The sequence below is a fragment of the Nesoenas mayeri genome, assembly GCF_963082525.1.
Source record: "Nesoenas mayeri genome assembly, chromosome: 1".
In the NCBI taxonomy this organism is placed as follows: Eukaryota; Metazoa; Chordata; class Aves; order Columbiformes; family Columbidae; genus Nesoenas; species Nesoenas mayeri.
Window position 1 is genome coordinate 82375201 of NC_137541.1, and position 21540 is coordinate 82396740.

Below are 21540 nucleotides of genomic sequence, written 5' to 3' on the forward strand. Positions count from 1 at the left end.
TGGAGTCTAATCCAGGACTTTGGGTGCCGGCTCTGCAGTTGCTGAGACTTTCAAGATTGGTTTTGTATATTTTGTATTATTTTCTCTATTCTTATTAGTAGCATTAGTAAAACATCTTTAATTTTTTCCAACTCTCTTCTCTCTGTCTTTCTTTTTCTCTCCCGATCGCCTGTCCTGAGTGGAAGGGGGGAGAGGGAGGGGCAAAAGGGGGAAGTGGGGGGGGGGGGGCGGGGAAGAGGGGCTTAACAATACATCTGCCAGGGTTTTATTGTCACCCCACAATCTTAACCCTCGACAGCCCATCAGCAACATTGGTAGCGCCTCTGTGATAATGTATTTAAGAAATGGTAAAAAATAATACACAACAGCAGCTAGAAGAAAGGAGTGAGAATATGTGAGAGAAACAGCCCTACAGACACCACTGCCAGTGGAGAGGGAAGGGGAAGTGGTGCTCCAGGTGCTGGAGCAGAGATTCCCCTGCAGCCCGTGGTGCAGACCATGATGAAGTGGGTTGTGCCCCTGCAGCCTGTGGAGGTCCACAGTAGTGCAGAGATCCACCTGCAGCCCATGGAAGACCCCATGTTGGAGCAGGTGGCTGTGCCTGAAGGAGGCTATAGCCAGAGCAGGCTTCAGGCAGGACCCCACAGAGCGAGTAGCCCACTCTGGAGCAGTCTGTTCCCGAAGGACTGCACCCTGTGGAAGGGACCCACACTGGAGCAGTTAATGAAGAACTGCAGCCTGTGGGAAGGACCCATGTTGGAGAAGTTTGTGGAGGACCATCTCCTGTGGGAGGAGCCCACACTGGAGCAGGAGAAGAGTGGGAGGAGGAAGGAGTGACACAGAGAGTGTGTGAGGAACTGACTGCAGCCTCCATTCCCCATCCTCGTTCATTTCTTGCAAGAAGGACGTAGAAAAAATCATGAGTAAAGCTGAGTTTGGGAAGAAGGTGGTGTGGAGGATGGTGTTTTAAGATTTGGTTTTATTTCTCATTAACCTACTCTGATTTTGATTGGCAATAAATTAATTTTCCTGAGTCAAGTATGTTTTACTTGTGATGGTACTTGCTGAGTGATCTCTCCCTGTCTTTACCTCAATGTGAGCCTTTCATCATATTTTCTCTTCCCTGTCCAGTTGAGGAGTTATAGAGTGGCTTTGGCAGGCACCTGGCAGCTAGTCGGGGTCAACCCACCACAAGGTGGTTTCTGGAAATGTTTCCCTGTCCTTTATGTCCCAAGAAACATCATCAGTTGGGTATTCAAAAGAGGAGATGCCCTGGGGAATATGCTATGTGGCACAGCACTATAAGAAAAAGTGTACAGAGTAGGTAACACAAATTGATGGTTTGGTGTGCATTCACTAAGGACCTGTTCAACACGGTTGGGTTCTTGTGTTCAGTAACTGGCTGGGTCTTCTCCAGTGCTTTATACTATAGCTTCCCATAGGAAAAGGGGTACTATATTTAAAACCAAAAGCAAAGACCTGTGTATCTATGGATGCAGAAGTTGTTACATTAGTATCATATATCTTCATGTAGAGTATCTCTTTCCTGTAGTAGCTGTGGTGTCGAGTACTCCAATAATAAAGGCATATTATTCCTTGCTTGTCTCAGGAAAAAGTCCTTACAGACCTAATTTCCCAGGGGTGGTTCTTAACTCATCATTCCTTTGAGCAAAGCAGGTAGTTTGTTCATGTGCTTCTCTTTTGAGTTGTTTGTTGCTGAGTTATTTTGTTTTTTTGAAGACATCTGTCCATAGTTATAACAGCTACTGTGAAAACAGTATGGAAATGTTAAGAATACATCAAATAACAAAAGTTGATCTACAGTATAACGTATGATGAGAATAAGCATGCATAGTGACATTATTGTGTGATTATGGTGAGAATATATGATAGACTGTGTTTATCTCTGTGGTGACAGCTTTGCTATATGACTTCTGCAGTGCGGATCTGTATATTGGACATGACCTGTGACAATTGTGACCATAGCATTTTGTGAATACTGTGATGATAACACAGTTACTTCAAGGTCTCACATGTAAACACCACAGATAACTTTGGTAATCACATGGAGGAGATTAACTTTTTCTCAGTGAGCTGCTGAGTATGAACTCCAGATTCAGTTTAAAATAATAGTGTGAGACATTTTATGTATGTAGTTTTCTTGTAAGCCATTTATATGCTGTGCATTGATCAGTGAATACATTTTAATGTTAGTTCTAAACTTGCTTCCACTATGTTTGTTAATGTTAGTTCCACAGACTTGCTTGTCACTGTTCAGTGACAAGTGTTGTTGCACTGGTGATTTACCTGAGTGCACATGATTTGACTGTTCACATTCTGAGTAGGTTCTGGCTGTGCCAGTGCTATTGCAGAAAAGTTAATGGTGCCTATGCTAAGACTTGCCCTAGGACAGCTGAGGGGTCGAAGTCCCAGTGAAAATACACCTGTATGCCTTCAGTGTCTGCCTGGAAGAGGGGCATGTCTCTTTAATTGAAAAAGTGGGAGTTTTGCTAGTTCAATATTTATATTTTATATTATAAGCTGCACAAAGCTTATCTGAAAATATTTCATAATTGATTTTAATGACTATGCAAACTTTGTAAAAAATCAGAGTATCTTAAAGTCATAAACATTTTTGCCTTCATTTCAAAAGAAGCAGAATCAGTCTGCAAAACAAATTTTCTCATTGACGTCTACTATTTGTGTTTTCTAACTTGACAGTGCCTTAATTTTTTTTTCTCTAATTATTTTGGCATTTCAAGTAATGCTCTTGTAAAAAATATAAATGCACATTAAAGGAATGGTTTTACTGTTCTGTGTGAAGAGTGGATTCAATGTTCACTCAGTATCTCTCCAATGAGCATGACCCTTGTATGTGTTTGAAGTTAAAGGGCATAGCGACCCACAAAAGGCTAATTACAGTCAGTTATGTTCATTAGGTTTCAGTATTTCATGTAGTTGAATCCCAGATAATTTCAGAACAAGCTGCAGGCCTGCAGCATCCTAGAAGGCAAAAATTAGGTGGGTTAGCCATGTAGGATGCAAGGCTGAAAATCAGTGTTGTGAAAAAAGCTAAACTATTTCTCTTCTAAAGGGGGGTATTTACTCTGAAGGATATCTTCAATCATCACTTTAGATTTTAAAAATACATAGCTGGACAAAATGAGCTTAGATTATGGTTTCCATCAAAATGTATTTGTCTTCTTCCAAAGGCAAAGTTAAGAAGTTTTATTTTAGATGCAAAATAACATTAGTGGAATGGTTCTTGTTTTTGCTATATCACTTAGGCTTTGCAAGAAACTATAGGGTGTTTAAAAAAGATGAACTCAATTTTAAAGCAGTATATTTCATGATGGCAACATGTTACAATCACACAAAAATTTACAAATGGTTTAATGAGTTACCAAGTTTTGGTAAATTGCATCCATCTTTTTGAAACACCCTGTATATTTCCATCCAGAAATAAAAGTGATGTTAGTTCATACAGCACATATATCACCACTGTATACTAGAACACTGAAAACTCTATGAAAGCGTATTCATTTGGCTTTCAGACTTTTCTTATGGTGTTCACTAATCACTGCCTTAATGTCCATAACTACTGTTGATGTAAATCTGACGTGAAGAATTGAAACATGATCTTTTCAAAATGCTAAAACAGGCCTGTATCATCTTATCTCTCCCTCACTTGAAAACAGGGTCAAAGCTACCTGGTAAATTTAAGTCAAATTCACAATTATCAGTCAGCTGACACTATTTTTTGGACAAATAAACTATTCATTAAAAAAAAAAATTGCTTAGTTTGAGCCTCCCACTAAAGAATGGGATATCCTCAAAGGTCTTGCCAGTGAAAGGTGGGTGTGTTTCAGACATGTAATACAATCTCAGAACTGTGAACAGCATCCGTAGTGCTGCTGCAGACCTGATGAATAATGTACAGTGGTTCATAGGGCGCTTTGTTAAATGGAGAGGTAAATGCGACAAATGCCTCGCTGTTCTCAAAGCTCTCTATCTTGTTACATCACAGAAAGCAATGTTCTGGTTTGCACGAATCCTCATATTTTGTTTCTGTTATCAAAGCACTGATCAAGGGAATTCATGGGAGTTCAGGATGCTGAGCACCTCACAGCCTCTAACAAAAGGTGTGCCTTAGTTTTGCCTGAGAGCAAACCTGTGCCAAGACCTCGCTTATGAATTTGTCCACAGAAAGACATTTTCTTGATATATTATAAGGTCCAAGTTTCATTTCCTTTCCACAGAGTGTCCTGTTTCTCAGTGTGAGCATTCTTATTCTGGTTTGACTGCCTTTCCCTCAGGTTAGCTTATATAGGTTTGGAAGTGACTGAATCTAAATCAGATTAAGTTTTAAGGTGGCATAAAAGAAATTATATATGTAGAGTTATTCTTGGTTAACTACACTTGATGCTAATTAGAGTATTCTATGTAGCAGTCTTTTCCACATGGCAGTCGTCATTCATACACAGGTCTAAATTTTTGGGATCAGCCTAGACTCATGCATTAAATCCTCCTCAGTGAAACCACTGAGGGCTTGGTGAAAATTTTTCACAGCTGTATTGTTGAGAAGCATATATTTTCAATGGAACACATTATTTGTTTAATTTGAATATCTTGTTCCCATGTAAAATGTTGACTTTTTATTATTCTGTCAAAATTTTCTTCAAGATGTCAGGGCCATCTGCGTAATTCAATCAGTCCCTCCTGGCCTAGTGTGAAGCAGAGGAGCCACAGCTCCTGCACAGCTGGCAGAATGGATTTGCACTTTAGCTCTCTGATTTGCTTATGTTTGACAATTTGTCATCACTGAAAGCACGAGTTTACTGTTTCTTTGAAACCAACTTTTTACCTTCTGCATTGTGATGCCCTAAGCTTAGGGTGTAAGCCTCGAAGCTCTTTTAGAACATGAGAGAAGAGGAATTCCTCCACCTGGAACAAGTGCAGAGGACTAACTGTCGTGGTTGTGATGGACAAACGACATAGACCAAGTTCTTCCAGGATGAAAGTAGTAGATGCCATTTATTGCTGCAAGTGCATTTTTTACAGTTTTACTAATTCATGTGTCTCTTCACCATTGGTTACAAGTTACAGCAGTAATATCTCATTGGCTATTTCTGTATCATCAATGTTACTCTTTTACTCCCTTCTCTCTCACGGGTACATCCTTAACGTCTCCAGATACTCCTTTACTCCCATCTTAAGGTAGGCCTTAATATCTTCAAGGCTAATTTCTGTTCCCATGCCCTCCATCAGGGAATCAAAGGACGCACCATAGTCCCCCACAACTAACATTGCTGTTGCGTTGCTGTCTTTTGTATATTCCATGACAGTGAGGTGTTGTGCCTGAGCAGATTGGGTCTGCTGAGAGGTAACAAGTGTCAGGGCCAGCAGCAGCTGTCTCACCTCACTCTGCTGCTCCTTGGAGAGCGAGTTTGCCTGGCTTTTCTTGTGACAGGACAAGGTAGCAGCAGCTTAGCACCACAGCCTGTAAATTGCACGCGTCTGAGTCTTTATTTGACTCACATTGAACGCATCTACTTATACAGAGTTGGAGACTGGAAAACAGTGGATTGTTTCACTATCCTCAAATGTCTTTCAGTACAGATGAAGGTTTATCTCTGCTAGCTGCCCTCTTCGGCCATTTGATCATCTTCTCAGAAACTGAATTAGCACCAGCAGCACTGCTAAGGATGAAGAAGTTCTGTCCAGTGCAGGCAGAGAGGAAAAGAGAAAAGCTTATGGTCCAAGAAAGTGGCAACAAACAGCATGTACAGATGGTAAATATACATGGTGCAGTCTGGCTTCACTACGCTTGGAATTTCCTGAAACTGCAGATGAACCGTTAGCTTTTTAAGAGTCTTTTTGAACTCTCCAGGCCTCCATTAATCTTCTTCCTGCTACAGTGGGCATGTAGCAAAGGATTCCCATTTTAACACATAGAGATAGATACTGCAGTGCACTTACTTGCTCTTCTCTGGTCACAGAATTGCTTTTTGGTGAGGGCTGTGGTTTTGTCATGAGAATGTGAGAGTGCATTTGTTTATGCTACCTCCTGCAGCTTGTGGTTTTATTAAGAGCAGGTACTACACCATCAAGAAATAACAATAGTTGACAAACATACACCTCCCCCACAAAAACCTCCCCAAGACACATAAAAGTGCAATTTTTTTCACATTAGTCAATCTCATATTTATAGAATGCTTTAATGGGTCTTTCTACCTATGACAAAAGGAGAAGGTGGCCTGGGGTTTTCCTCTTGCCCTGTTTTTAAACAGCCCCCACTGTCATCCACTTCTGCAAGAGGCATTTTACTTCTGTGGCTTTGTGTCTTATGTTAGAGGTGTTGGCACAGCTCCGCACAAAGCATGTTACAGTCGTAGCTCAGAAGTTACAAGCTCATTCACCTTGCAAGCTTATTTCCAGTTTTTTACCACACTTCAGATCTGGTTTGCTTTCCCCTACTGCCATCACCCTGCATATTTTGCTCTTTATTTGTCTTTGCTGGAGCAGCCCTTGCTGTCAGAGCTGCTCTGAAGTGGCACCCTAGTAACAGATCAGTCATGCTTCACTGCAGCAGTCACTCTCACTAAGGCAAGGGAAGTTTCTCAGAATATCAGACAAAATGGACGTCAAAAACATCCTTGTTACAGCATTACGGGTGTTTTTACTGGACACGGGTTCATAAAGGATGTTTCTGTTACAAGTGGCAGGCAGCAATGTGACAAAACTCTGCCCTGCCCCACAGGCTGCAGTGTTTGCCCTTTAGTTGCTGCAGTCAGTGGTTGTGTGTCAGGACTGACTGGTTTTAAGACATCTGCCCTCTGGTAGTCTACCTTAAAATTAAGAATTAATACTGTGATACAACAGGAGGACTTGACTGTACATCTGATTTTGTTTAGATGCAACTGTGAATCTGAATACAATTAAAGCAGCTCCGTATATCATTGATTCAGACATTTCAGGTAGCAGTAATAGCGGCACTTTGAAGTTTCAGATGAAGCCTGCCACGTTTTAACTGCCGTAAAAACTGAGATATTGCTGTTTCTGGATTATCCTACATGTGTACTGATTCAGTGGAGCCTTTCTAAACAACCCTTTGGGCCATTAGTAGGTTTCTACTCCATGTGTTAAGACTGCAAAAGTTTAAATTGTTAGTTTAGTGATGTTCATGAAGATGTTTGAGTCTTTTGTGGCTTAGAGCTTACTATCCAGTAATTATTTTCCAAATGTTAATGAAAGCTATCTTGGTTTTCTTATTGTAAATTGTTTTGGATTATAATAATTTTATCTCAAATTTCATCTCCTGTGGAAATTATTTCTGTGCAGGATGCTGTATTTCCCTTTGTGAGTTTGGTTCCATCCTCCACTCACCATCCCCCCATTTTGCCCTTGGCAACTTATTTTCATTCCTCTTTTTCTTGCAGTTCTTCCCTGCAGAATTTTTTTCGAAGAGAATCTCCTATGAGTAAGTAGCAAGCTAGCCTGAGCTTCCATCACTGACTTTTGGAAATAGTGGATGGAGTACTATATCAAAACCAATCTTGATTTGATATCACACACAAAAATATAGCAACTCTTATTTTGCAATGCATGAGCAAACCTATGGAATGTAGTGGAGTTATTCAATATGCAGCAAAATAGCTCGATTTTATGTAGCTTGTCAGTAATCCAAGGACTTTAGGATATCACTCAGGTACAAAACATAACAGGAAAGCAAAGATGACCAGGAAACATGCTTAATATAGTCCATGACTGGACTTACGCATATTAAAATAATTACATCTTTTTGGAATTTGTTCCAAAAGAGACGTGAAGGCAGAAGGCTTTAAAGGCCTTGTCGTCTGGAGAGCTGGTTGAAATAGACTAAACACATATGGGCAGAGTTGTACAGAAAAGCTTTAAAAGGTTGTAGGGTAGTTTTAACTAATATTTTTTAAATACTGTGTGCTTTCAAGCCTCATTCTATGTGGCAGTAGCTTTTCTGTTCAAAGGTTACAAAAACTGCTACATACAGCTAGTGGCTGTAGAGAAAGAGCCGACTGTAGCCAGTGTAGGTGCCTTTAGCCAGGGTGAAACCACGAGAGGAGATCACAGTAATTTCTTTAAGATGTGCACAAGACGTGAAAGATGTGGGTGGCTATGGGTGACTTTTCAGACCTGTGATGGCAACACAATTTGGAATCTGACTCAGGACTGAGAGATATCAGATAAAAAAAGAACACTTGGAAAACACTGCCAAGGTGACATTAAATCATTTGGGACTGACAACAAATGCCTGATTTTTCAGGCCAAGTGATATACTGGAGTTAGAGAATGCTTCCTCAATACCTGTTATGTTTTATCCACCATGGCTTTGCTGCTTCTGTTAGAAGTGTCGATAATCCGGCATGATCCCCTATTGCAAATACTGTCCATTTTTGATGATCCAATGCTGGAATGCCATCTGACCTAGCCTTTATTGCTGTAAGTGATGAGATACATCTCAGTTATGAATAATTTGTTCAGAAAATCATTGCTGAAATCTTGCTGTGCTGTGCAACTGATTTCATAGCCCCCTTAAAACTGAATTTAGTGGCTGTTGGTTTGTGAGTTGTAAGCTGCCTGCCATATGGTTGAGCTACAGGTGAGCAACTGGTAAGGAGCAGAAGAAGAAATGCAGTGTGGAAAGCATAGCCATGGTGTTTTCTTATGCATGCTTCTCTACATTTAGAGTGAATCTAATGTGGATGCAATTGGCATGTTGAATACTTTGTCATATCAGATAAGGCAACAAAGTCTGGAAGTGCTGAATCTTAGTAAGGATGACATGTATCTGTAAATCCTGCATCCTATATAGTCTCCTTTAAAGCTGGAGCAAAAACTGCTGGACATCAGCCATTCCAAGAGTCTCACAGCTCATGGATCTCCCTTTTTATTTCTCTCTTGGGTTTGATCAATGTTTCTTACCCAGCACTGCTTTATTTTTTTTCCTGTTCCTGTTAGAGGTGCAGATTTGAAGTTCATGATGGACTTGTTTCTGAGCTCTTAAAACTGTGTGAGCTTGCAGAGTATGAAGTATGGGTAGGGAGGTTTAGCCTTCAGTGGTGAGTGTCATTTAAGCTGAAAACACTTGTCCCCTGCTGCCGTTTTATGTAGCAGTGCTGGATGCTTTTTTGAGGTGTCCTGTGTTAGAGATTTCTTTCTGTGCAGTGAAAATGCCTCTATCACGGTATTTGCAGCTGCTGTTTTGTCTGACAGAGAGGCATGCGTGGGGAGTGCCCCAAACTGTGCATAGATATACAGTCTGTTGTCTCTCTGGGTTCCCAGCAGCTGGCCAGGTTCCTGAAGGCTGCCTCTAATCATGTTCTGCTTTATCACGCAGCACACTGCATTTATGCAAATTGCTCCTTTCCAATTACTTCTGTTCAACCTTAAGTGTGAATTTCCATCTCAAATTGTAAAAATAATTTTTTTTAAAAAGTAAATAGGAAACTTGTCTTTTTTGCTGTGTATAGGTTAACTTGGTCAATACAAAAACCTCTTACAACAAAACCAACTCACTTCACCTTCTCCTTCCCTTCTTCACCCTCTACTTCACTTATAGTAACTACTTCTGACTTTGGGAAACTTATAGCAGACCTGTGGTGCGAGGAAGCAGTGTTTAATAGTGCTATGCTCGAGCCGCATACCGACAAGCTATGTTTATAATCCTTTTTAGATTAGAATTAGAACTGGTGCACATTAGTCAAGGAGTGATTTCTGTCCAGACTTAAATGTGAAGTTTTTCTTCTTCTTGAAGCAGTTTTTGGTAGAAGTAAAGATGTCAGCATCCAGAGTTTAAGAGCAAAAGAACTGTTAAAGAGGAAGCGAAGAGCACAGGCAGGATTAAAGAAGTTGAGGAGATGTTCATGGCAGAGGAAGAAGCTATTATGTCTTCTTACTGCCACAGGATGACCCTTGCCTACATCCAGTAGCTTCCAGAGATGCTGGATCTACTTATCAGGAACACTGTTCACCTTCTGGGTGGTATTAAGATGACAGCAGAAAACAAAGGCCTGTCATGAGACCCGCGCTGTGACTTTCTTCCTGCTTTCTGCTAGTCACTGCAGACTTAGTCTTCCCCTATTTCTTCATTAAGAACACAATGCTTGTTTGCTCTGTGAGATACATCCCTTCCTGGAATGACATCTAGAGTCTTTCAGTGTAGTGCCCAGGGGTTATTTCATGTGTCAGAATAGAACCTGGAAGAGCCCGCCAGTGTAGTACTGTCTAGGTAATCAAGCTAGGACTGTGTTGAATTTGTTCAAAAATCAGTGATTTTGAGCACAATTGCCTGGTTTTAAATTGTAGAGCAGTACCCGCATTGGAATTGTTCTTCACAATAATCTTAAACCAGGACGTTATATGAAGAGCGCTTTCTCTTGACTTTTAGTTGTTAACAGCTGGCTTCTTCATCTGTTTGTGCTAGCACATATTATGATATTTTGTCTTCAGGGAAACATATGCTATGTTATGGCTAACTCCTCCAGGAGTATTCAGAGTAGTAAGAGGTGCTAGTGTGATTTATATTAATTAAACCAAATTTTGTTTGCAGGAGCTACTGAATGCAAACATAATTACCTCTTCAATGAGAAGACCTGTATGTTTCTTCTGATTTGGAACACATCCACCATTATGTTGTTACAGTACAGCCATGTAATTTCTCAGTGAGCTGCTTTACATGGCAAAAGTAAGAACAAAAGTGTTTGAAAGAACTCTGTGGAAGTCTGTGAACCAAGTCAGAAGAAATTAAATTAGAAAAATAATCCCCTAGCTGACAGTTTATTTTTTGCCAAACACCGTACTCTAATTCCAGTGTAGGTTATCTTGTTGCCTATAACAGAGCCTGCTTTTCACTCGAGAGGTAAAGCTGCAAAGTTACCTCACAGGAGCCAAAGCACTTGCCTGCACTAGGATCCTGCCCTGTGACTGGGGTTCCTGGTGATGGTGCCAGGGAGGATTGCTGGAGGACAGGCACACTGGAAGCAGGTCTGGATTGTGGTTATGGATGATGTAACCAGCACCAAATTTGACTTTTCAGCCATGGTTAACATCATTTTGGTGGAAGCTGGGACATGAAATGAAGGACCGTTTATGACAAGAAGGCGGTCGTGATGCCTGGTGATTGCTTACTGTTCGGGCTTGTCAGTCAGGCTGGCACAGTGTGAGCATGCATGCTGAGATACTCCATATGGTCTGTTTGTGGCCTGTAGGCATATGTTGTTTTGGTTTTGTTTGAAGTGGGATTGCTCAGTGCTTGTCTTGTACTTGACAGCAGCAAGGCATGTGGCTGATGGTCCTGCCATTATATCCTACCTGCAACATAACAGTGGTGCCTGTTCCCAGCCATGCTTACCAGGGCTGTAGTCTTCTTGCAACATCAGCTGCCCATCTCTGACTGTCAACTAGATCTTATTTTTCCTACTCCAGAGAACAGGTCTAGGAAAATGTAAGGGAGAAGTAGTGAGAGGGTTGCTTTGCTTCACTTAAGACTTGGAGTTTTGTGGCATGCTATGAGAAATGTGTTTTCTGACCAGGTAAGAATATATCATATTCTCACATGTGTCCTTCTGTGGTTGCATGTACTCAAAATATTGGTGCTTGTGTTAATAATAGTCATAGGATGTCTGTGGTTACTGCAGTTCATCACCAAAACCAAAATGAGAGAAAGGAAAATCCTAAAAGAAGAAATAGAAAATCATGAGAAGACAGACACAGACCTTCACATCAAGGTCAATATTTACATGGCTTCTGCTAGCAGCTATGTTGTGAGCACATTTTGAAAATTCATTATTACCAGCTGTTTTTCCATCCCATACATGTCCATGCAGACTTGAAAATTCGTGCAAATTACTTGCAAATCATGATGATTTATACAACATGCAATATGCAGATGTTAAAAACATAAGTATAGTTACACAGAAGCTTCTCTGTAAGACTTTGGAATTGGTAACAATATTTCAAAATAAACTGAGGATTGAAGGCAATAGGCATCATAACTCTGAGAACAATTGTGGTCAGGACAGCATTTATTCACTGTTACACTTCAGTGTTTAGTTAAGTTGCTGAGTCTCAAGAGAGGTTCCTACATCATGCTGCCTTAATATCCCTGTTGCTTTCTGACAGGCTGAGGCACACACTGCATGCAAGACAAGAAATGCAAACCGAGCACTCAACAGTTGTTTTTTTTTTTTAATGCATACACACATATATACAAACATTACACAGAATCACAGAATGTCGGAGATTGGAAGGGACCTCGAAAGATCATCTAGTCCAATCCCACTGCCGGAGAAGGAACACCTAGATGAGGTTACACAGGAAGGCATCCAGGCAGGTTTTGAATGCCTCCAGAGTAGGAGACTCCACAACCTCCCTGGGCAGCCCGTTCCAGTGCTCTGCCACCCTCACTGAGAAGAAGTTTCTTCTCAAATTCAAGTGGAACCTTTTGTGTTCCAGTTTAAACCCATTACCCCTTGTCCTATCATTGGTTGTCACTGAGAAGAGCCTGGCTCTATCCTCGTGACACTCACCCTTTATATATCTGTAAACATTAATGAGGTCACCCCTCAGTCTCCTCGTCTCCAAGCTAAAGAAACCCAGCTCCCTCAGCCTTTCCTCATTAGGGAGATGCTCCACTCCCTTAATCAACTTTGTTGCCCTGCGCTGGACCCTCTCCAGCAGTTCCCTGTCCTTCTTGAACTGAGGGGCCCAGAACTGGACACAATATTCCAGATGTGGTCTCACCAGGGTAGAGTAGAGGGGAAAGAGAACCTCTCTTGACCTACTAACCACCCCCCTTCTAATACACCCCAGGATGTCATTGGCCTTCCTGGCCACAAGGGCACAGTGCTGGCTCATGATCATCCTGTTGTCCACCAGGACCCCCAGGTCCCTTTCCCCTACACTGCTCTCTAATAGGTCATTCCCCAACTTATACTGGAACCTGGGGTTGTTCCTACCAAGATGCAAGACTCTACACTTTTTCTTGTTATATTTCATTAAATTTTTCCCTGCCCAACTCTCCAGCCTGTGCAGGTCTCGCTGGATGGCAGCACAGCATTCCGGCATATCAGCCACTCCTCCCAGCTTCGTGTCATCAGCAAATTTGCTGATAGTACACTCTATTCCCTCATCCAAATAATTGATGAATATATTTAATAATATAGGCCCCAATACTGACCCTTGAAGTACTCCACTAGATACAGGCCTCCAACTAGACTCTGCCCCATTGACCACGACTCTCTGGCTTCTTCCCTTCAGCCAGTTCACAGTCCACATCACTACCCAGCTGTCCAGACCACACTCACTCAGTTTAGCTGTGAGGATGCTGTGGGAGACCGTGTCAAATGCCTTACTCAAGTCAAGGTAGACCACGTCCACCGCTCTGCCATCATCCATCCATCTTGTTATGTCCACATAAAAGTCAATGAGGTTGGTCAAGCATGACTTCCCTTTGGTCAAGCCATGTTGACTGCCCCTAATGACCCTCTTATCCCTGATATGCCTTGAGATGGCACACTTATCCATATGTTTCCTTGAGGATAAGACGTTCCATCAGTTTCCCAGGGATGGAGGTGAGGCTGACCGGTCTATAGTTACCCGGGTCCTTCTTCTTGCCCTTTTTGAAGACTGGAGTGACATTTGCTTTCCTCCAGTCCTCAGGCACCTCTCCCATTTCCCAAGGCTTGGCAAAGATGATGGAGAGTGGTCCAGCAATGACCAGCCAGCTCCCTCAGCACCCGCAGGTGCATCCCATCTGGACCCATGGATTTATGGATGTCCAGATTGCCTAACTGCTCCCTAACCCAGTCCTCATCAACCAAGGCAAACTCCTCCATTGTCCTGCCTTCCTCTGGGGCCTCAGTGGTACAGGGTTCCTCAGGACAGCCTCCGGCAGAATAGACAGAGACAAAGAAGGCATTCCATAACTCTGCCTTCTTTGTTTTTATGTTTTTATATGGTGAAGGCAGCCACACCTGGTTTCTGGTCTTTAATACAAAACTAATGTTTCAGGAGCAGTAAAGAAAATCTAGGTGTTGAATGCCCTAGAATAAGAACCAGGCTTTCAGAGGGCAGCTCTGGAAATTTGTCTCTCACTTCTGCTGTCCCAGCTTGGCTCTGAACCTGGGAAAATTTGGGTTTCAAATTCTGTTATGACAGAGACAATGCTGCAAAATTTCTTAGGAAACTTTCACAACCAGCTTCAAGCTTTAGAGCTGGCCACATCAAATTACTGTGCAAGTCTGAGAATTCTCTCAGAAATGCAAGTTTCTTCCTTGATATGGACAGCCATAAAGACAACGTGTTTATAAGGGGAAGAATATTAAACAGAAGAAGATGCCTGATGAAATATAGAGGCAGTGCCTGCCAGCCTGGGAACGAGGTCTGGGAACTAGAAGCATCCTTGAGAAGCGGAGCTGTCATCTTTGAAGAGCAGCTGGGTACCTAGGAACTTCAGACAGCCTGATATACCATTGACAAGTGCAACAACAAGGGAGTGGAACAGCAGCTTATCATCTGGAAAGGTGAAAAATAGTCTGGCAAAAGGGGAAATCACACTAAGAAAGTAAGAATCGGTAACTGCCATTGACTGTTCTAGCTGCAAGAACAGGAAAGCAGTCTGAAAAAATAAAAACTTGTCTGAGAGAAAACATCATCATATTGGCCACCCCAAGTAAAAAAGAGAAATTAACTGTCTCTATTGGCTGCTCCAGATGGTGGTTTCCTAAGCCCATTTACATCTCTGTGATAGAAAAATGACTTATATTTGGCACAAACTGGAGCCTCTGCGACCTTCTATGAGATCTCCTAGACAAGTTATCAGGCCATCGCTGGGGATCCTGTTTGACTCCCATCTCTGTGACATGGATCATCTTTGAAGTAAGGCTCTGTCTGTCATTTTATTGGTTCTGCTTCTGGTCCCCATTCTGGGATCAGTTGGATTTGGACTCACTTGTGGGATTGGTTTTATGTGCTTGGTACTGGTAATATTATGAACATATATGCATATAAGTAACCTATCATGAGGATATTTGCTGTTATTATTATTGAAAAGTTTGCTTTACTACTGATAAGTTTGTAGTAACCTGAAATATTATGTATATACTTGATTGCTGCTAATTCTTGAAGGCTGCTATGCTGTTGATTGCTGATAATTATTTGTAGTAATTTGTTGTATATAAATTCACTTTATTAATCATAGGTATACATGTTTGTGACTCTCTACATACCCACCCACAGGCCAGATAACCCTTTAGGCTGTGACTTTAATTGGTCTCAGAAGTGGGATTCTGTTAAATACACAGGTTATGAATGCTTGGGAGGAGGCAGTAGGAAGACAGTGAAGACAGCAAGAAGATAAGGGATGGAAAACACATAGGTGGGATAAGAATCAAGTAGTTAAATGTTTTTTAATTGGGAAACACTGTGAGCAGAACTTCGGAGGTGGCAGGAGATTCATAAATGTAAAGCAAAGGCAGACAAGAATCCTTCACTGGGCTTCTCGCAGTAGCAGCCACAAGCACTTTATTTAAATCTCTGAGGCAGTAAGCTCAGAATACTTTATTGTGAACTAGAGCAGCTGCCCCTGAATCTCACGGTCATGATAAGAGCATCTACTCTGACAATTAGAAACTAACCTCAGACCTCTGGTTTTATGGCAGCAAGATTGCTCTACCATACACGCACAGTCTCCGGGAATGGTATCACTGAAAGAACAGATATATGAAAACTGATAATGAAGAGGATGATTTTGAGAGCAAGTCTTCAACCCCCACTTCATTACCTGAGCATCCTATGGGTAAGACAGCCTCCTTTTACCCTATCATTAAAACCTCCATGGTACGATTCCCAGCTCCTGCCAGAGACAGGGGCAATCGCCCACCTCAGGTCATGATGACCACTACAAATTTTAATGCAGAACAGTTAAGGCAGATGTCCTTAGAGTATGGCAAAAAGCTAACTGAAGATTGGATAGGAATATTCCTGCCAGGAGGAATAAGAAAACCTTCCACTTGCTTTATCTATCTTACTATTGGAAAACAAAAAGAGAAACTCCAAATTTCCAGCCCAAGGAGTTCTACCAATCTGCCCCAAGAGGCCAACATTTTTTGAATTAATACTAGTAAAAGCCCTTGTATACCATTAATTGTGATTTATTTATATTCTCCCTCTTTTGTCATGGATATAGGTGCCTCAATATCAATTATTAAAGCTGAGGACATGCCTGGATTAATTCAGAAAACCTGAGAAAGTGTTCCTATAACAAGGGTTGAAGATAAAAGACAGGAGTGCTCCAAGGCCAGGATAAAATTGATTTTGCCAAATGACAGAATAATGAGCCCCCTAGTGGTGGTAGAAGCCTTAAGTATATTAAGTATGGATATATTAAAATCACAGACTATTAAGACTCCTTTAGGCACCTGAGTGGCAAACCGTCAAACTCAGGTTTCTGTAATTTCTGTGGATGAAATACTGGCTGGAGGGTCTCCTACTTTTCTATTACAGGTCGCACCTAAATTATCTAAAAGTACTTCAACACACGTACAACAATATCTTGTTCTCCTTGAAGCCTCACAAGGCATAACTACTCTCATGAAGGATTTAAAATGACAAGGTATTTTTTCAGAAAACTTGTTCTCTATATACCTCCCCTATATAGTCTGTCCATAAGTTTAATGACACCTGGTGTTTGATGGTAGATTATCATAAACTGAATGAAACTATTGAATGAATTGAATGAAAAGCAGCCCTTACATGCTGCTGTCCCTTCTATTACAAATCTTACTTTTGCTATAGAACAAGTGACTCATCCTTGGATAACTTCAGCTTCAGGCATAAATGATTGTCACCAGTTATCTATTGGATAAACTGTCCAGGTGAATCATCCACAAAAAGGAAAATTTCCATGTATATTACAAACACCTCTTCAATGATGTTCAATCACCAGGGTAACAAGCACCTCATTTCTGAGTGTAGGATATCCAGATTACCTAATACCCAAAAGAAATGAAGCAATCTGGCTTTTTGTTCTTTTAGGTTGCCCTGCCTGCAAGGTCAGCAACCAGGAACTAATATTAATTCCATGGATTTTGGTCTACCTTATTCAACCTACTGATTGGCAATTTAACCTGAAATTAAATAATGTCATGAGCAATCTTCCCTCAGTTTTTTTTCTTTCTTATAGTTGTTATTTGATATATGTAATGATTGGGTCCTATCTCATAATCACAGCAATGCTTGTTCCCTCTTCCTAGGGATGGGATGGCAATCACATTGTTCAGTTTATTAATACAATCTCTCCAGTGGGCAATGAATTGGATTGTTGGTATTGTTTATACCACCTTTGAGCACTGGATGCCTAATTTTGGTGGTTAGCAGAACATGTCATGAAGCATCTTGGTATCAACCAAATTTGGCGTATTTACTTCCCAATACTCCAAACTGTTGACAGCAAACTTTTAAGGCACATTCTTATTAGAAGGCTCGATGATGCATTATGATGTGAGTGGGTGTGAATTCAATTTGAGTGGGCAAGACAAGCAATTTTAATTACATCTTATATTACAATCTCACCCAAGCATTATTTCAATTTAAATGTGACAGAACACAAGCTTGTATTGATTCTGATCCAAAAATCTCATGGATCTGGAATAATGAATCAGCAATTACCAAAAAGGTGGGTTTAATGGTTTGGAACTCTGGAATCTTACACTGAATGTTAATAACACAAAATAATATCAAAGACACTATGATTTCACAAGTCCTAACTCCACATGCTATAGTCTTCAGAGGAATGGCTGGCTGAGTACTAATGATAATTGGGATGTATGCAACCCAAACAATATGCCTAGCTATATAGATGGTAACCCCCTTTTGGACAATCCAGTTAAGTCAAATTTGATTAATGAAATTCAATTATTCTTCTGCAAACATTGCAGTGCCTCTAGACAGGGCTGGTGGCCCACCATTTTTACACCTAGATGATTCTGTCTTTGTGAGACTAATGCCTATAAGTCTGCTTCCAAAATGGGCAGGCACTTTGTACCATAGCTCATCTTGGTTCTTTTGCAGTCTGATCTAAGAATTTATCCCTTAACTTCCAATACAACCATTACCCTGTATGTAAAAAGTGTGGCATGTTTAGTCTCTTAGTAACAAGACCAAACACATTTCATGAATTTATATGTAAACTGTTTCCACACTTGTGGGTGTTGCTGAACTAGAAGCTATTGACAGCATTTCCACTACACTTGAAATGAGCCAAAATGCTACTGTATATGCTTTAATGATTCTACAGATGGAGACTGATTCACTCGTGTTTGGCCTCAGACTATATTTTAGCCTCACAAGGAGGTATTTGTGTGCTAATAAATAGTACCTGTTGCTTCTACACTAACAAATCTAACAAATCAAATATGATGTGAACAAGATTCATCAACATGTCTGATACTTTCACCAAATAGCACAAGAACAACTCCTACTCAGAGGCCTGGCAACTGACCGATTATGGCTGTTGATCTGGCTTCCAGGCTTTGGAGCATGGGCACAGGGCATTTTAATTATATTAATTCACAGAATCACAGAATGGTTGGGGTTGGAAGGGACCTCTGGAGATCATCTAGTTCAACGCTCCTGCTAAAGCACCTAGAGCAGATTGCACAGGAATGCATCCAGGTGGGTTTGAATGTCTCCAGAGAAGGAGACTCCACAACATCCCTGGGCAGCCTGTTCCAGTGCTCTGTTACCCTCAAAGTGAAGAAGTTTCTCCGTATATTCAGATGGAACCCCCTATATTACAGCCTGTGCCCATTACCCCTCATCCTGTTGCTGGGCACCACTGAAAGGAGTCTGGTTGCTTCCTCTTGACACTCATCCTTGAATTATTTATCAGCATAAATAAGGTCCCCTCTCAGCCTTCTCTTCTCCAGACCAGAAGAGACCTAGCTCTCTCAGTCTTTCCTCATAAAAATGATGTTCCAGACCCCTGATCATCTTCATAGCTCTCTGCTGGACTCCCTACAGTAATTCCTTGTCCTTCTTAAAGTGGGAAGCCCAGAACTGGACGCAGTACTCCAGACGCAGCCTCACCAGGGCAGAGGAGATGGGGAGGAAAACCTCCCTCAACCTGCTGGCCATACTCTTCCTAATGCACCCCAGGATACCGTTGGCCTTCTCGGCCACAAGGGCCTCAGGACTCCCAAGTCCTTCTCCACAATGCTGCTTTCCAGTGGGTCAACCTCTAACCTGTACTGGTGTCTGAGGTTATTGCTCCCCAGGTGCAGGACCCTACACTTGCCTTTGTTGAATTTCATTAGGTTCTTCTCTACCCAGTCCTCCAACCTGTCCAGATCTCACTGAATGGTAGCACAGCCTTCTGTTGTATCAATTACTCCTCATGGTCTTGTGTTTTGTCAGCAAACTTGCTGAGGGTGCACTCAGTATCTTCATACAGGTCATTGATGAACAGGTTGAACAGGATTGGACCCAACACTGACCCCTGAGGAACTCCACTAACTACAGGCCTCCAACCAGACTTTGCACTATTGATCACAACCATCTGAGCTCTACCATCCAGCCAGTTCATGATCCATCTCACTGTCCAGTTCATCCAACTCACACTTCCTGAGCTTGCCTATGAGGAGGTTGTGAGAAACGATGTCAAAAGCCTTGCTGAAGTCAAGGTAGACAAGGTCCACTGCTCTTCCCCTGTCAACCCAGCCAGTCATACCATCACATAAGGCTATCAGGTTGGTCAAACATGATTTTCCCTTGGTGAATCCATGTTGACTACTGAAACCTTTTCTTCTTCTGCACGCTTGGAGATGACATCCAGAACAAGTTATTCTGTCACCTTTCCAGGGATGGAGGTGAAGCTTACTGGTGTGATGTTTGCTTTCTTCCAGTCGTCAGGCACTTCTCCTGTTCTCCATAACCTTTCAAAGATGATGGAGAGCAGCTTAGCAACAACATTTGCCAACTCTCTCAGCACTCATGGGGGCATCCCATTGGGGCCCATGGACTTGCAGATATCCAGTTTGTCTAAATGATCTCTAGTCTGATCTTCCTCAGCCAAGGGAAAGTCTTCCTTTTAGCAGACTTTCTCTTTTGTCTCTAGGGTCTGGGATACCTGAGAGCCAGTCTTAGCAGTAAAGACAGAAGAAAAGGTGACATTCAGTAGCTCTGCCTTCTCTGTATCATCCGTCACCATGGCACCCACATCATTCAGCAGCAGACCTACATTTTCCCAAATCTTCCTTTTGCTGCTGATATACTTGAAGAAGACATTGCTGTCCATGACATGCCTTGCCAGATTTAATTCCAAGTGGAGCTTAGCCTTCTTCACCACATCCCTGTATATTCTAACAGCCTCCTTATATTCCTCCCAGGTGGTCTGTCCCATTTTCCACATTACATAAACATCGTTCTTCCATTTGAGTTTTGACAGAAGCTACTTACTCATCCATGCTGGCTGCTGACTTCCTTTACTTGATTTCTTCCTCACAGGGATGCATCGGTCTTGAGCTTGAGGAAGTGATGTTTGTATATTAACCAGATCTCTTGGATTCCCCTACCTTCAAGAGCCCTAACCCATAGGATTGTTCCAAGCAGAACCTTGTAGAGGCTAAAGTTTGTCATCCTGAAGTCCATGGCTATAATCCCATTTTCCTGCTTTCTCCATGCAGGATCCTGAACTCAACCGTCGTGTGTTCACTGCAGCCTAGGCTGCCCCCAACCTTCACGTCTCCAATGAGTCCTTCTTGTTTTATTAGGACAAGGTCCAGCAGCACATCTCTCTTTGTTGGCTCCTTCACCACCTGTGTCAAAAAGCTATCATCAATGATCTGTAGGAACAGCCCGGACTGCGTGTGCTTAGCTGTGTTGCCTTCCCAGCAAATGTCAGGGTGATTGAAGTCTCCCATGAGAACCAGGGCATGTGATCGTGAGACTCCTTCCAGCTGTCTGTTGAGGGCCTCATGAACTTCTTCTTGCTGATCAGGTGGCCAACAATAGTGTCACCCTTGTTAGCCTGCCCCTTAATTTTTATCAATAATCTCTCACCTTGTTCTTCATCCCCCCCCTAAGGCAGAGTTCAAGATATTCAAGCTGCTTTCTCACATAAAGTGCAACTCTTTGACCTTGCCTTGCTGGCCTATCTTTCCTAAAAAGTACATAGCCTTCCATGACAACATCCCAGTCATGAGCTGTCCCACCATGTCTCTGTAACTGCAATGCGATCATGGCCCTGCGACCACATGTAGATCTCTATTTTTTCCTGTTTATTCCCCATGCTATGTGTGTTGCTGTACAAATGCAAGCATGCAGGTTTCCCATGAGGAGTGCAGAAGGATCCACCATAGCCAGACATACCCTTGAGCTGATTGTCCTTCCGGTTCTCATCTTGGGAGGCAGCTAAGGAAAATTTGTCCCTGCTCTGGTTGGCCGGGCTTATTCCTCAGATGGATGCAATTGCCACTTCAGACACTAACTCACAAGCCCTTCAGT